The 15,784-nt window shown below is 40.9% G+C and overlaps 1 protein-coding gene across 1 annotated transcript in view; it reads right to left on the bottom strand.

Moving 5' to 3' along the window:
* SLC38A1 (solute carrier family 38 member 1) overlaps positions 1 to 13,459 on the bottom strand; it is a 74,237-nt gene extending 60,778 nt beyond the window's left edge. The window contains exon 1 of the mRNA XM_042467249.1: positions 12,858 to 13,459. The gene's annotated coding sequence lies outside the window, so the exon portion shown is untranslated. The remainder of the gene's footprint in view (positions 1 to 12,857) is intronic.
* Between the last annotated feature and the right edge of the window lie 2,325 nt (positions 13,460 to 15,784).

Genomic DNA, 15,784 nt, shown 5'->3' with positions numbered 1-15,784 from the left:
AAACAGAGGAGTACACATAGTCTGCAGGCTGCATCCCTCCCCAATGTAAACAATATAGCTGGCCTAGTCCACATCTTGAATAATCACAAAAACTGTAGGTTTGGAGCTAGGTTATCTCTACTTGTTGTTCACCTCCCATAGATCAATTGAAAGAATTCTTCGTGAAACCCATTTCACTAATTTATTTATTCATTCATTCTGTGATATGGATTTACATTTATCTGAAGCAATGAAATGGGTCATGGGCTTTTAATAATGTTATTTAGCAAGAATGTTTTGGGATTTAATTTTTAATACTTATATACTCTTTATTTGGACAATCAGAGGGGGGGGGGGAAGGAAGGAAGGAATTTTCAGCCTTCTGAGACTGTAAATGTCAGTTTTGAAACTAGACCTTAAGTCTGATAAGATGGACATGGAATGTCTCCTGGCAATGTCAGGTGAAATCCTAAAGCCTGGGACAAAGATGCAAAGTGTAGGTTGTATTCAGTAGTATGCTTCCAGAAGTGGAACAGACACTATGGCAGATCAAATTCTTCATCTCTGTTATAGTACCACACACATTGCCCACCTGTACACTTCTAAAAAGAATATCCTAACATAATAGTAGAGGTTAGCATTTGGGAGCCTGGATTTGACCATCTAGCCTGGGTCATATTCAGAACAAGCCTGCTTTTTCCAGTTCTCAGTAAAAGGCACTCTTGATGGGTTGGCTCTTGTATCAATCATGAAACTTTTCCTCTCTTCTTAGACTAGTTCTCTGCACAACACTGATTGGCTGGCATGTGTATATGTCGTAACACCAAACATCTCTTACACCAGCTATGGAGTGCTTTGCCAAGAGCAAAGGAACTGTGATTTAGGACTTTGCCATATGAGCCTTGGTTTAGCTGCAATTGCGTTATTTAAAGAGAACAGAAACATATTTGTTTTGAAGCATTTATTATCACACCTTACTTCAATAGCACAATGGGGGATTTCTGTGCCATTGACGGTCACTGCACACTCTCTTCTTCATTCCTCCTTAATCCCGCCTTCCTGCCCTATGCCCAATCCATCATGCTTTCTGCTCTGGAAGGTTTCCTAGCCTTCTGCAGCAGAGATGGAGGGTGAGATGATGCTGCATATAGAAGGGGAATCCTTGCCCTTCTGGTTCCACAGACAGAACTGCTTCTGGATCATTGTCTATGCTTCTCTTTATGCATCTCAAGTTTATTGGGAGGATAGAGCACCAAACATGGTAATGACGCATGGAGGAACAGGACAAGGAAGACATAGGAATGCATTTAGCAATGATCCATTTCTACAAAACAGTACAGATTGGATTCACAAATGAACATTTTAGTCCCATTTGAATCAATAGGATTTAGGATAGTCATTTCTGTATTTTCTCATGTATATCAATGGAATTAAAGTGTGACTCAACTCTGGATCTCTGCTAGAAAATGGATCTACACAGACAGTATTTACATCTTACCCTCCTAGCATTATCTCCAGCCACACTGTGGTCTGCTCTCTTCAATAAGGTGTCCCATTAAAACTTCTCCCACCCCACCCACTGGTGCCAACATATTTTCTCCAACAGACTTTGTAATAATTTTCCATTTCCTAATTCTAGCTGCAAAGAGCAGAAACCCCAAAAATATAACTCATCATTCCTTTATGACCAGTCACACCTCTGAGTGGCAAACAAGGCAGCACTTGCTGAAGCGCTGTGAGTCATAGGAGGAGTGGAATGACTGAACAGTCACTGGAGAGTTTTTGTAATTTTTGGATGTTTATTCATCCTTTGAAAGATTACCTTGGAATAGAGGGACTTGAGTTCATTGTACCTGTGATGTGCATGTTAATTATGCATGCAAAGAGTGATTTAGACATTCTCATTGTAACAACAGTAAATTGTGCTGAAACATAAAATACTAACATTGGGAATAGGCATACATCTTTTGCGCAACTATATTAATATCAACAGTTTCACTTTTTCAGAAACTGTGTTTTCTCTTGACTTCAGAGGGAAAACAACATTCTGATGAAGCAGCCATAGATATGGAACATTTAAACCCTTCAAGGGGAAACATGGCTGTAAAATCACCTTATCATTTGCCACTTAAACTGTTGTCTATGACAGTTTCTTGTTGTTGTTGTTGTGTGCCTTCAAGTCATTTCCGACTTATGGAGACCCTATGACGGGTTTATTGGCAAGATTTGTTCAGAGGTTTGCCATTGTCTTCCCCTAAGGCTGAGAGTGTGTGACCTGCTCAAGGTCACCTGATAGATTTCATGGCCGAGCATGGTCTCTAATGTTGTAATCCAGTACTACAAACCACTACACTATTCTTTCTGTCTGTAATAGTACATCATCTTTATTTGATTTGAGGAAAGATGTGCATATGCAGAAACTAAGGGGCAGCACACACTTCATGCAGCTACAGAAACATTGTGAAAATATTCCAAAGTACATCATTTTCACAACTACATACACCTCCACTAACTGATAATATAGCTGTGTACTATCAAAAATAGTACTGAATGGGGCAAGTAGGTGGCCTGCATGTTGAAGATTATGGATGAATAATTTCAGGGAACAAACCACATCCTGTAACAACAGATACAGCACCAGCCTCTACCAAGGTCGTTAATGTATTTAAGTGAAACTGCCCAAATGTGAGGAATGTTAGGAGTTATATTACACTTGATCTTCTCACTGCCCGCTTTCCCCACCAGTGAGGGCTGCCCTGCTCAGAGTTTCTGTCCCTTCTCTCTTTTTGGTCCAGTAGTCCTTAGGAGATACAGACTCTTTGATCCTTATAACTGCCCAGAAAAGGAGAAGAAATAAAAGTGGTTCCTCTTGTGCTTGAAAAATTGAGACACATGGTGTAGCCACACTGAACAATTAAAGCAATTTAACACCACTTTTAACTGTCATGACTTATCCTACATAATCCTGGGATTTGTAGAGCTCTGACAGACCAGGCCAAATACCTCACCAAACTATAAATCTCAGGATGCTGTAGGATAAGCCATGTCAGTTAAAGTGGTGTCATACTGTTTTAACTCTGCAGTGTGGCTACACCCACAAACTGACTTCTTCCCTCCATAACATGTTCTTGCTAGCTAACTGCCATATAGTGTATTAGTCACCTGTGGTTAGGAGGCTGTGCATTTAAAAAAATTGAAAACTCACTACAGATAAAAGCTGTTTTTAAAAACAAAAACAAATTTAACTGAGGGCACAGATATGTAAGATCAGTTGGGAGGTCTGAAGTATGGCATCATTCCCCATCCACCATCCATTATGGCCAACATGGAAACAACTTGAGGGGGAAAGCAGATGGGCTAATGACAACCTAACCTATACTGCTCCACCTTGACTCCAGCGAAGATTTTGGATGGTTTGCCATTTTTGGTAAGAGTCTATAAGTTGTTTCCAGTGCCATCAATGAAATGGGCAAAGTATCAAATCCTATACATTTTCCATCAGAAGGAAGTAAACATCATTTACTTCCAAGTGTATGAAACAATTGCAATCTCAGTCAGGAACATCCAGATGTTGGCAAAGGAGAGTGCTCATTTGTAAACACTGAGCAGTACACATTAGGCACCATTATTATGAGGCAGAAGATATGGTACTTCTGAATTATTTATTTATTTGTTTGTTTTATTAAAATGTTTATATCCCACCCTTTACAGGATGTTCTCAGGGTATCTTACAATAAAATCAACTTAAAACAACAATTAATTACAAAAGTTTTTAAAAATTAAAAATATATTGAATAATTTCTCAATTGAAAAAAAACAACAATTTAGAACCAGTTAAAACAATCTTGAAGAATAAAACCATAAAGTATGCGCAGCCTGGATAAAATCAGTTTGACCAGAAGGCTTTAATAAAAAGCCAGGTTTTAACTTGGGACCAAATGATTCCAATGTTGGCATCGATCAGACCCCCAGGGGGAGGGAATTCTACTGAAGCATCACAGCAGAAAAAGACCTTTGTGCACTTTTCTGGCATAAATAATCATGTTATCCCTTGAAAATGACTTCTCACATCCTGCACCCCCTGAGTTTCCCCCCCCCCCATTCATAGCCCCCCCACCACCCCCGAACCAAAGCTCCACAGATGGAAAGGACCCACTGTATTTTATACAGAAGGAGGAAGTTCTATGTACAATGGGCCTTGGTTCCAAGTCCCTTAATACTGCAAATTGCTGAGTTCTTTTTCAGGTAAAAGTATCTCAGTAACTGAAGTTCCTATGATCCCAGCCACCATGGCCAGTATAGAATGATGATGAGATTCGGGTGCAAAAAAATCTATAAATCTAAAGTTAGAAAAGGGTATATAAGAAATAATTATTGGTATTGACATTATATATAATAATAAAAGAGAATGTCTGTCCATAACCCCAAAGCCATAAAACCTGAATTATGGCACAGATACCAATGCATTAGTTAATTTTAGTTCAAAAATATCTGTGTTGTGCACTATTATCTTCCATCACTAAGTAGCAAACATCTCTAACAATTTCTGACATACAGTATACAGAGAAAGCTGCTGGCAGGCCTGGGATATTCATTTCTCCAGAGGTCTCCTGGGTACTTTCTCTCTGGAAGACTCCTAAACACTTCAGAGTTAAAACCAGGGTGGAAAAGAGTGAACAGAGAGAAAGGCTTTAGGAGAAGGAAGACAAGATCAGCAAAGAAAGGAAAGAACAGATGATCAAAAAAGAGGAGAAAGTACAGAGAGAAAAAGAAAATTGAGATGGGAACTAAAGGGTTTCTAACCCTTGCAAAACTGGATACTTCTGCAAGAACTATATAGCACTTTGAAGGAATAACTTTACTCCAGAACTGATTAATAATAAGAGCCAGCAAACCTATGAAATATTTATCTTAATTTAATTTGGCTGGAAAGAACTATGCAGTGAGGGGAAAACCTCACAGGACTCATAAAAAGGCAGTCTCTGAGAGAATTTATGGGGTATTTGCATTTTTTAAAAAACCCTGTTACCATTGTTTCTGCATCTTCCTGGCTTCAGGTAATCAAGCTGTGCTTTAGAGGATGTGAGCATCAGCCATAGAACAATTTTGCTGGCAGACTGAAATTGGATTCAGTTTTATGTTCCCAGATAGGCTGATGTTGCTAGAGACTCCTTTATGCATCTTACTGAAACCTTCAGACCTAGAGCTTGAGTTTCACATAAACTGCTTCCTTTGTGTAAAGACTGAGATGTGATATGTATCTCCTTTGTAGCCTCACCTTTTAGAAAAGAAAAACACCACAACTAGGAAGAGATCAAATCCATAAATAATAAAAGAAGGCATACAGAATTATTACTTTCAATGACAACTCTTAAACACTAGTCCCTTTTAAACTAACATCCAAAGCTAGAAAGGAAAGGAAGTTACCACAGGTAAAACAATTAATAGTTTAGTTCTGGCTAAATATTACTGTAGCCTTAAAAAACAGTTATTTTTGCTAAACTGAATATAATTAAGACAGAAGCTTTTAATAAAATAAATTACATACCAATATACTTTTTTTAAAAAAAAGAAAAGAAAACCTGATAATGATGATGAAAGTGAGATCACTAATATTGTTTGGCCATCAAACAACTTTTGAAAATAAGCTCAGGGGAACAAAACATCACAATTTCAATTTCTGAGAAATAGCCAAAACATTCAGATATCTATAGTACTGGAGCTTTCTTTTGTTCCATTTCTTTTTGGGTGTCATTCTCCTTAGAGCAGTGGTTCTCAACCTAATGTCATGACCCTTTAATACAATTTCTCATGTTGTGGTGACCCCCAACCATAAAATTATTTTCATTGCTACTTCATAACTGTAATTAAAAGTGTTTTCCGATGGTCTTAGGCGACCCCTGTGAAAGGGCCATTCAACCCCCAAAGTGGTCGTGACCCACAGGCTGAGAACTGCTGCCTTAGAGGAACAGTATCCGTGTGTAATACAAATTTAGAAGAAGAAATGAGTTGGCTTGACAGGCAATTAGAAAAGCCCTGACAAGTAGAAGAGTCTACGGTAACTGCTGCAGCAAATGACAGAAGAGAGGAATGATGGAAGACTTCCCATTTTCCTTGTAACTCTAAGATGTTTAAAGGGCTGTCCTTTAAATCAAAAGGTACTTCCATAGCTTAACAAACACTGACATGTTTCTGATATTAAGGCTTAACCTTGCCATGTATGAAGTTATAATATATGAAAATACAGTCGTCACGGGGGATCCATTCCAGACCACCAGCACCGAGGTCCAAATCTCATGCATATTCAAGCCCATAGGCTTGAATGGAGCATGTGCATGTGGGGCACGCGCCATGGGCATGCACCCCATTAAAGTTAATAGCGGTTGCCTCTCCACACATTTTCAAGTACATGGATTTGGAGGGTGATTGTACACCTCGTCATGCTCAGAATGAATTTATCTCACCACTGAAAGATTAGAAAGAAGGGATTCCAGATGAGAAGGCTTTATTCCCAAGTGGACATGAGTCCAAGAATCTCTTTTCCTAGAAATTAAGTTCTGAGTATTCCTATTATTATATCATCAGTGGCTGAAATTGTTTATTCATTCTCAAAAGATATACTTTTTAAGTCAGTACTGGAACACATCTGAGAAATATTTTTACTCTCATGTTATCTGATATGAAATTTCATTAAGGAGCCCTGGTGGCGCAGTGGTTAAATGCCAGTACTGCAGCCACAAGGTTGTGAGTTCGATCCGAAGCAGGGCTGCAAGGTCCACTCAGCCTTTCATAGGTCAATGAGTTCCCTGCTTGTTGGGGGCAATTGGCTTATACATTGTAAACTGCTTCAGGAGTGCTATGTCACTGATAAGGGGTATAAAAATGTATTTGCTATTGCTATTCACTCATGCTCAGACCCATGTGACCAAACTGAGAATACCTAACACATAGAAGTCAAGGACCAGGCCTGTCATTATAATCTCTTCCCCTGCCTGTTTCCAGTACATTCTAAATTGCTGTATTCCTTTTCATATCAAGTTGAAAAAGTTTGGGCAAATGGGAAGAGATTATCGGAAGGGGCGATGATCACAGTGTAATGTTTGGAAACTCTGGCTTACTGGCTTGAAGCTAGATAAGTAGATAAGCAATCATTACATTCTAATCTAACCATTCTTATTGATTCATAAAGCAGCTTTGGGCAAATCACATAAGTCACCAAGGGGGGAAATGTAAATCAATTTAAATTCACAGTTCTTGATGTCCTTTCTAAGCAGGCTCTACAAGTGAAAATGAATGGTTTGAACTATTTGTTTCAGCCATTGGGAAGACATGCAGACAGCCCATGATAGGTGTCTTCTGAGACAAGTTTCCCTTGAACTGAGTGCCCAAGCTGGTCACATAGATCTCTTGCCCCCAGATGCAGGTTTATGGATAAAAACCCAACAGAATCATGACAAATTACTAAAATTTCCCAATTTCTACTGTTATGTCTGACAGAGTTGATCCCAGTTTTTAATGATACCTACACCCAATGTATTCAGTCAGAAAATAAGGTGTTCTGATGGCTCACACTGATACATAATTAATGTTTTCAATAAAACATGGTAGTACGGGAGGTTTTTCAGAGACAGGGTATAGAAATATGAAAACTGGAAATTAATACTTATACCGACTGTTAAAAATGTACTGTAGAAAATATTATGAGAGCCAGCATGGTATAGCTGACTATGAATCTGGAAATCATGGTTAGATTATCTGCTTGGTCATGGAAACCCATCAGGTTACCTTAGGTGTGTCACACACTCTCAGCCCCCCAAAACCCCATGACAGGGTCACCATAAATCAGAAACAACTTGAAGACACACAACAAAAACTATTGGCAATGTCCGTGCTTATTTCATCATCCTACATGTTGTCTGCCAGCTTGAGTGTCTGTAAATGTATTCTTCCACTTGGAAACTGAATTGATATTTTATTATTTTAATTTAAAATCTGGATTGCAAGCTAAACAACAATGATTCTCCCACAGTAGCATTAAAAAAAATCAAAATGCCACCAAAATGTTTCAAACAAAAACCATCAACAAAGATAAATGTTACAGCCAGCAGAATATTTGCTGCCCAAAAATAGTCTTGCATTCAATTGATATTAAATGCATTATTGTTATTATTATTGTTGTTGTTGTTATTATGTATGTTAAAATTGTTCCATAATGATAAATTAGACTACATGCCTCTCTAGCTCAGAGGCCTATTTAATTCTCTTTACCCTTTGAATCATAACATTAAATAAATTGGATTGAAGGGCTGTTTATGCAACAAAGAATCAACTGGAGATTGCTTTGTTCTTTTCAATGCCGTTTCATTCCAAATCTGTATTTTAAAAATCACATTTATTTAAGCCTAAACACAGAAAATGAAGGGAGGAAAACAGATAGCAAATTGGGGGGGGGGGGGGTATTAAAATGTTAAAAACATAGGCGCTCATTCTACATGGAGTCAGTGTTCTAATCTCTGAACACAAAAATCTACTAGAAAAGTGAAATAATTGGCAAGATTGTGGAGTGGAGGAGTCCTGGGAATAACAGTGTGGACTGACATGTTCTCCTGTGTACTCACACTGATGTCTCTGTTTTTTAAAAAACTGAATTAGCACTGCTTGATACAACAGAGTTTGTGATAAATACTCTATAGTTCTGAGAAATTAAATTCTAGATAGTCTAATGATGAATGTATAGGGAACAGAATCTCTTCCTGTTTATCACCTCAAAGTGGAGTTCAGCTTTCAATATTAGAAAGCTGATGTGTGGTTTAGCAGACAAAGCACCTTCACTGAAGATGAAGTCTCTGTCTTTCTCCCACCAACATGGGTCTCAAGGCAGCAGACATGATTCCTTGAGATTCAAGTGAGGAGCAAATCTAGAGTTCAGCAAAGTTCTGCAGAACAGACCTTCAACTCATATTGACTATAATCATGAGTAAAATTGCAAGTGGGTTGAAAAATCCCCAATTCAAATCTACTTGAACCACAAACTTAAGATGTGACATACCACTATTATTTGAAGGCGGAGCAAGATGAATGTCCTATGCTTGTATGTGCCAAGATTATGGGAAAATAGCAAGAAAAGATTGCCAAGTGAAGGGCTAATATAAATAGGATTCATTTCTCTTCTCCCAATAATTCTTCTCTGCAATATTTCCTTGGGCTTTTTCTTCCCCAGCTAGACTCATTTTTTTCCTTTCAAAGCCCAGTGGGACTTTTTGTTTTTTGTTTTTAAAGAAACTGCTGGGGAATTTGCAGAGAAGTGGTAGCAGCAAGAATTAAGCACTCTCTCTCAAATCTATCAGGTCTACCTTACAGGTTATCATCATGATCCCATTAACATCATAAAAGAAATATGGGCAAGGAGCTTGCATTCCTCCAGAGCCTCTACAACTTTCAGGGGTTCATTCACACTTTTATTCCACTTTAACTGCCATGGTTCCATTCTGTGTAATCCCGGAACTAGCAGTTTACAATTCTTAGCCAGAGAGATCCAGTGCCTCATCAAACTACAAACCCCAGGATTCCACAAAATGAAACCATAACATTTAAAGTGGAATAATAGCACAATAATTCTGTAGTGTGAATGGGCCCCACAGCTCAATCCAGCATGGCCAGTGGAGGAGGCACTGGATCATGTCTGATCCTGGAATCTATGTAGGATCAGGGCTGGTTAGTACTGGGAAGGAAGACAGCCAGTTAATACAAGGAAAGAGAAAGACAATGGCAAAACTCCTCTGAATAAATTTTGCCAAGAGCCACCATTAATCAGGCTCAAAGGCACATGACAGAACAACAACAAACTTCCAGAATCCTCCAACCAGCAAAGCCAATGGAGAATTCTCAGAGTTATAGTCCAAAAATGTAAGATTCAGAACCTTCAGTTTATTCTATGATGTTCTCTTGTTTTACCCCATCTTTCTAGTGCAGAAGTGGAAGGTGTGAATTACCTAACCTTTTAAATGTATGACATTTCTTTTGTAGCCAAAGATCTATCCACTGACAGCTATATAATAAACTAAACTGGTATTATTATGTATTCCCATCCCTGCTGGAATGAGGCTTGTCATTTGCCAAAAGTTCACCCCATTCTGCAAGTTAAACTGATGGTGCTTGAGGTCTGATGAAGTATCTGTACCAGGGAATTTGGTGACAAAGTAGGATCTCATCTCAAAATATGCCATGCTGTAAAAGCCAGCATAGGGTGATGGTTTGAGTATTGGGACTACAACCCTGGAGACCAGGGTTCAGTTCCCTGTTCAGTCATGAAACTCATTGGGAGGCCTTGGGCAAGTCACTCTCTCTCAGCCTCAAGGGAAGGCAATGACAAACTTCCTCTGAATAAATCTTGCTGAGAAAAACCCATGATAGGTTTGCCCTAAGGTCTCCATAAGTTGGAAATGACTTGAAGGTATACAACAACAAACCAGTTCTTTCCTTGCATTTGCACAGGCAACTGGAAATATTTCTAGGCAGGCATGAAGACTAGAAATGGTTGCTTCAGTGCATATTTGATAGTATTATGTCTATTTCAACAAATGAATAAAGAAGTTTATTCTAGAATTAATGTTTCATCCAGAGGCAAAATCTTTACTAAAAAACGAATACAGATATATAGATCCAGCATGACTTTTGAAAAACAACAGGAAAGACAAAATGTGATTTCCACCATCCATTTTTAAGGAAAATGGAGGCCTGAAGAAAATGCCTTAGAAAGATCATAAGCAGTATGATAATCTAGTGATGTTTGGCAGGATCATGGAGTATGAATCAAACTGAACACTGACAATTATAGTATTAATGACAATGCCTTGTGTTTATACATCTTTCCAGTTTGATGGCAATAAATGTATCAACAGGTTGTATCCTAATTCTGCTTTGCAAAGAAATAAAACAAGGACACAGCCCTGCCGTACATGACAGCCACAAAAAGAAGAGAAATGGCTTCCCACAGATGGAAACAAAGACTTGGAAAAGATGCTAGGCCCATATAGATGCATGCTGAGGCTCGGCCTACATTCCTAGCATGCCACGAACTCCCAATGAAGTTATATGGGAAACTGTCAGTCATAGCATTTTAATTCATGCCATTTACAGCCAGGAAAGCCCCACAGAATCAATTACAGCACAGCAGCAGCAGCAGTTTACTCTACTTGGGGGGGAAAAGAATTACACACACACACACACACACATATATTTAAAAAAGGATGAAAGGTTATTCTAAAATGAATGGGGAAGAAAGATTACCAGAAGGGCTTTAAAAGGAGAAAAAGATTGCTAGGTCCCAAAAATACTACTCTTACTAAATGCTAAAGCAGCACCATCTTTGCTTGGGACATGCATTATGCAAATTTTATAACGTTATTATATTGTTATTGTATTTTATTGGTTTATTTTAATGTAAGCCTCTTTGATCATTTGGAAGAGTGGGATATAAATTATTATTATGAAATCAAAGTGGTCTGCAATCCAGGCTGGGGATGGGGCTTTAAAAATGAATTCTTTCAAATGCCATTTCCAAGATGCATGCACAGGGTCAAGTGAACTACCAGGTGGCAATAAAACCACCCACTGGAGGCAGAGATGAAAAGCCTTCTGCCTTTGACTTTGGGAAGATCGGTGACAGAATGTTCCCCATTAAATGAAATCTGCTATGTTTGTTTTTTAATTTTTTAATTTCCCACCCATTCCTTATTTTTCTACCTTGACCCCCACTTTCCTCTCTTTTGGAAAGGTGCCCAGCTTGGCTTGCAAGGGACTGAAGAGAGAATCAATGCCATCCTCCTCTTCCAAAACTGGGTGGGATGGGGAAACTGAAGGAGAGGCAGAAAGAAAGGCATTCCTTCCTTCAGGTAGAAGCAACCTTCCTAAAAGGGAAAACAAAGACGATCACTCTCCTCCTGCTCCCTTCTCTTTCCACATTCGCCATACAGATGCCAGCCAGCCTCGTTTTCCCCACATCCTCCTCCCCAAGACCAGCAACTGAAGGCCAAGCCAGTCAGTTCCCTTTTCAGTCCCTCCTTTTCTTTTGTGTTTTCCCCCTCATTAGGTCCAGAACACACCAGAAATAATCCAGTTCGAGACCGCTTTAACCGCCCCGTTCAATGCTAGGGAATCCAGGGAGCTGTAGTTTTGTGAGACAATGAGCCTTCTCTGTCAGAGAGAGAGCTCTGGGGCCACAATCAACTAGAATTCCCAGGATTCCCTAGCACTGAGCCAGGGCAGTGAAAGCGGTCTCGAAGTGGATTATTTCTGCAGTGTGTCTCTCTTTTTCTTTCTCACGCCGCAAAGGCAGAAGCGAACGGGGAATGGAGCCATTTATATAAATATATATACACCCCTGGCGTCCTCCTACGCGCCTTTTTTCTTTGAAAGAAAGAAAGAGAGAGGAAACCGAGGGAGGAAGGGGAAACGTGGGCCTCCCTCGGTGTCGCCCTCCATCCCAGGTGCCGCAACAAACGACAACTGCCCAGAATGCCACAGCCTGGCGCCATGGCCGTCAAAGCGGTGTCAAACCGGATTATTAATGCACTGTGAACACCGATTTGAGACCCCCCCCCAATCATCCCCAAATGGAGGCCATTCCTGAAAAAAAGAAAGAAAAAGCGTGTCAACCCTCAGTCTCAACCCGTGTCCCTTCTGTCCTGCGCCAAAAGGGAGGCTGTTTGGAAACAGGGTGGAAGGGGATGGAATGGAGGACGTGGCCTGGGAAAAAGGAGGACCTGCCTCAGCAGCCATGTGCCCTTCTTCCAAGATGCTCAAGGAGGAGGAGAAGCAAAAGCGGCGTCGGCCTTTTCTCTCCTCCGCCAAACCCTCCCCTCTGCTCCCGCACCTACCTGTTAAGCTTTTCTTCCCTTCTGGGGCTCCACGAGGAAGGACTATGTATCTCTATATATCTCTATATATCTCTATTTAAAAAAATCCAAGCCAAGGTGTCTGGGCTGCGCCTTCCTTTGTTCGAGGCAGCCTTCAGCAGCAGCTCGCAAGGTTGGGACCAGAGCAGGAGGAGAAAGGGAGGCTTCTTTAAAACACAATGGAGCTTCAATATATATCTATATCTATAGGTATAGGTCTGTCTGACTAGATGGGAATAAAACCGAAAGGCGGCTTCCCAAAGCGGCGTGGAGAAAGGCGATGGAGACGCCACGCCAAAAGACGACCTTCACGGAAAGCCTTGGTGGCTGCTGCTGCTGCTGCCCCCTCTCCTCTCTTTCTCTCTCTCTCTCTTTCTCCCCTTCCTCTTCCTCTTTTGTGGGTCGCCTGGCGAGCTGAAGATGGCAGCTACACAGCCCACTCTTCCCTGGGTTGGAGCCTCCTCGCCCTTGGCTGGAGAGGGAGCCTCTGAGTGGCCTTTTCCCGCCTCCTCTTCTTCTTCGTCCCTCTGAGGCTCTGCTGAGAGGGAAAGAGCTGCCCCTGAGGGGATGTTTTGGGGAGGAAGAGGAGGCCTCTCTGCCCACCTTCCCGCCTCTTCCTCTAAGGCACAGCCCTGGGGTGAAAGACCTCGCCTGGTTGGGCTTCTACCTCTGCCCTGGATGGGCTGAAAGGAGAGGGAACCCATGAGAGGACTCTAGAATTACAGAGTTAGAAGAGACCCCAAGGGCCATCCAGTCCAGCCCCATTCTGCCATGCAGGAACTCATAACCGATGCACCTCCAACACAGAAGGCCCCCCAGCCTCTGTTCCAAAAACCTCCCCAAAAACCCCACTCTTCCACTGTCAAGAAGTCCTTCCTAATGTTGGGCAGGAATCACAAAGAGGTCCCTGTGTTAGTTTTTGGTGGGTTTTGACTATAGATGCCAGCAAAACATCAGGAACAAACTCTTCTAGAACATGGCCACATCACCTGAAAAATCCACAAAAAACTGGCCTTCAACTTCACATTGGAGGTCCCTTTGCTGTTGGTAACTGCCCTCCAGTCATGGTAATCCTTGGATGAAGTATCTCCAAGCCCCCCTGCCCTCCACTGCTCCCCTCTGAAGAAACTTGCCAAGATTGGTTCACCCTTTGTTGTTGTTAACCATCCTCAAGTGGATCTCCACCCATGGCGGCCATGTGATGAGAGATTTCAAAGCCCCCCTTCCTCCCCTGCTCTCCTCAGAGGATAGCAAAGGCAAATCCCCTCTGAAGAAACTTGCCAAGTCTGGGTCTCCCTTTGTTGTTGTTGTTAACTGCCCTGGACTCAATCTTGACCATGCCTATCCTGTGAATGAGGGGTCATTCCCACTGGCGGAATAACCTATATTCCAATTTGGCACAGCAAGAGCAGCTTTTTGCCACTCTAAAAAGGAGTGGTATTTTGCTAGTTTTTTAAAAGCCAGCCAAGTGCTGCATTGGGCCTGCAGCATGTGGTTGCTGTAGCCCCAATCTGGCGCTGAAAGGGGTGGCCATCTGTTTTGCCCCTTCATTTCCTTTTTATGGAAGGTCATGAAGGAGGAAGAGAATTGTGGTAAAGTCTCTTTAATCTTAGGCTAATTCCCACCTTAGGTGCAGGCCCTGTGTAGCTAAATTTTCACAACCATTTAAGCAAGCATAGAGTATGTGCAGAGCAATTTGCTCTGCGCATATTTGACGTCTCTATTGAATGTCATCATCCCTCCAGGTCAACCATGTATACCTCCAGGTCAACCATGTATACCTCCAGGTCAACCATGTATACCTCCAGGTCAACCATGTATACCTCTGGGGCGACATCATTTCATCTGTATTCTGTTTCTTTTCCTTAAAAAGAAAGACCATAGATTGAACACTTTATCCATAACCTTCCTTGCATATTAGGTTGCTCTCAAAAATGACTCTGTTTGGAATCTGGAAATGCACAGCAGTCTAAATGAGGCATTGTCTCTATAATAAAGCAGTCAGCGTTCAAATCATGGAAGGGGAAGGCAAACTTCCTCTGAACAACTCTTGCCAAGAAATCCGAGTGATAGGTTCCTCTCAGAGTCACCATAAGTCAGAAATGACTTGAAGGCACACAACAACAATGGAATCCTATATGATATCCACAACTATCAACCAGCTAGGTCTTAACCTAATTATTTCCCAGCCTCTAGTTAAGCAATTCCTCCTCTTCCCTGTACTTCATGCACCAAATGTATTGAAATGGTATGTGTGTATTATTTAGGTACTAGTATTCAGGCAAGTGATCAAGACAAAGAGGGTGGGGAATTATGACTAAACCAACTGTGTTTGCTGACAAGGTTCAGCTGTCCTCTATCCTTTGTTTCTTGAAGACTAGATCCTAAAGCATATTTACTTGGGACGAAGCCCCATTGGTTTGGAGCAAATATGCAAAGGATACAGGAGGAACCACAGCTGTCTCTACTTGTAATACGCAATTGGACATGCATTTTATCTCACTGTCAGAAAATACGTCAGTTTGCTAGGGGATTACAACAACATTTTCATGACGACATGGGCATGTGTAAAGAAAGCAACAAAAGATACTGCCGGAAATATTTCCGCAGAGGCTGGATGGGCCATCTGTCACAGATCCTGTAGCAGCTGCATCTCTCACCATAGCACTTGGGTTATGCAGGAAGTTGGATGAAGTATACAGTACTGCATTATATTCCTCCCAACTCTGATTCTATGAAAAATTTAAGAACAAAGGAATCTTTCAACCCTGCATCTCAAATTTATAAAATGTATTTTATCTAGATGGCCATGTGACAGAAAAAAACAACAAACAAACAGATAGTTAAATCTTATGTGAGTTTATCTGGACAGTACTAAAGTCGCCGCTGTAAATTTTTCATCCTTGCCT

Source organism: Sceloporus undulatus, chromosome 5, assembly GCF_019175285.1.
Source record: "Sceloporus undulatus isolate JIND9_A2432 ecotype Alabama chromosome 5, SceUnd_v1.1, whole genome shotgun sequence".
In the NCBI taxonomy this organism is placed as follows: domain Eukaryota; kingdom Metazoa; phylum Chordata; class Lepidosauria; order Squamata; family Phrynosomatidae; genus Sceloporus; species Sceloporus undulatus.
This window is presented reverse-complemented; position numbering and strand designations above follow the sequence as displayed.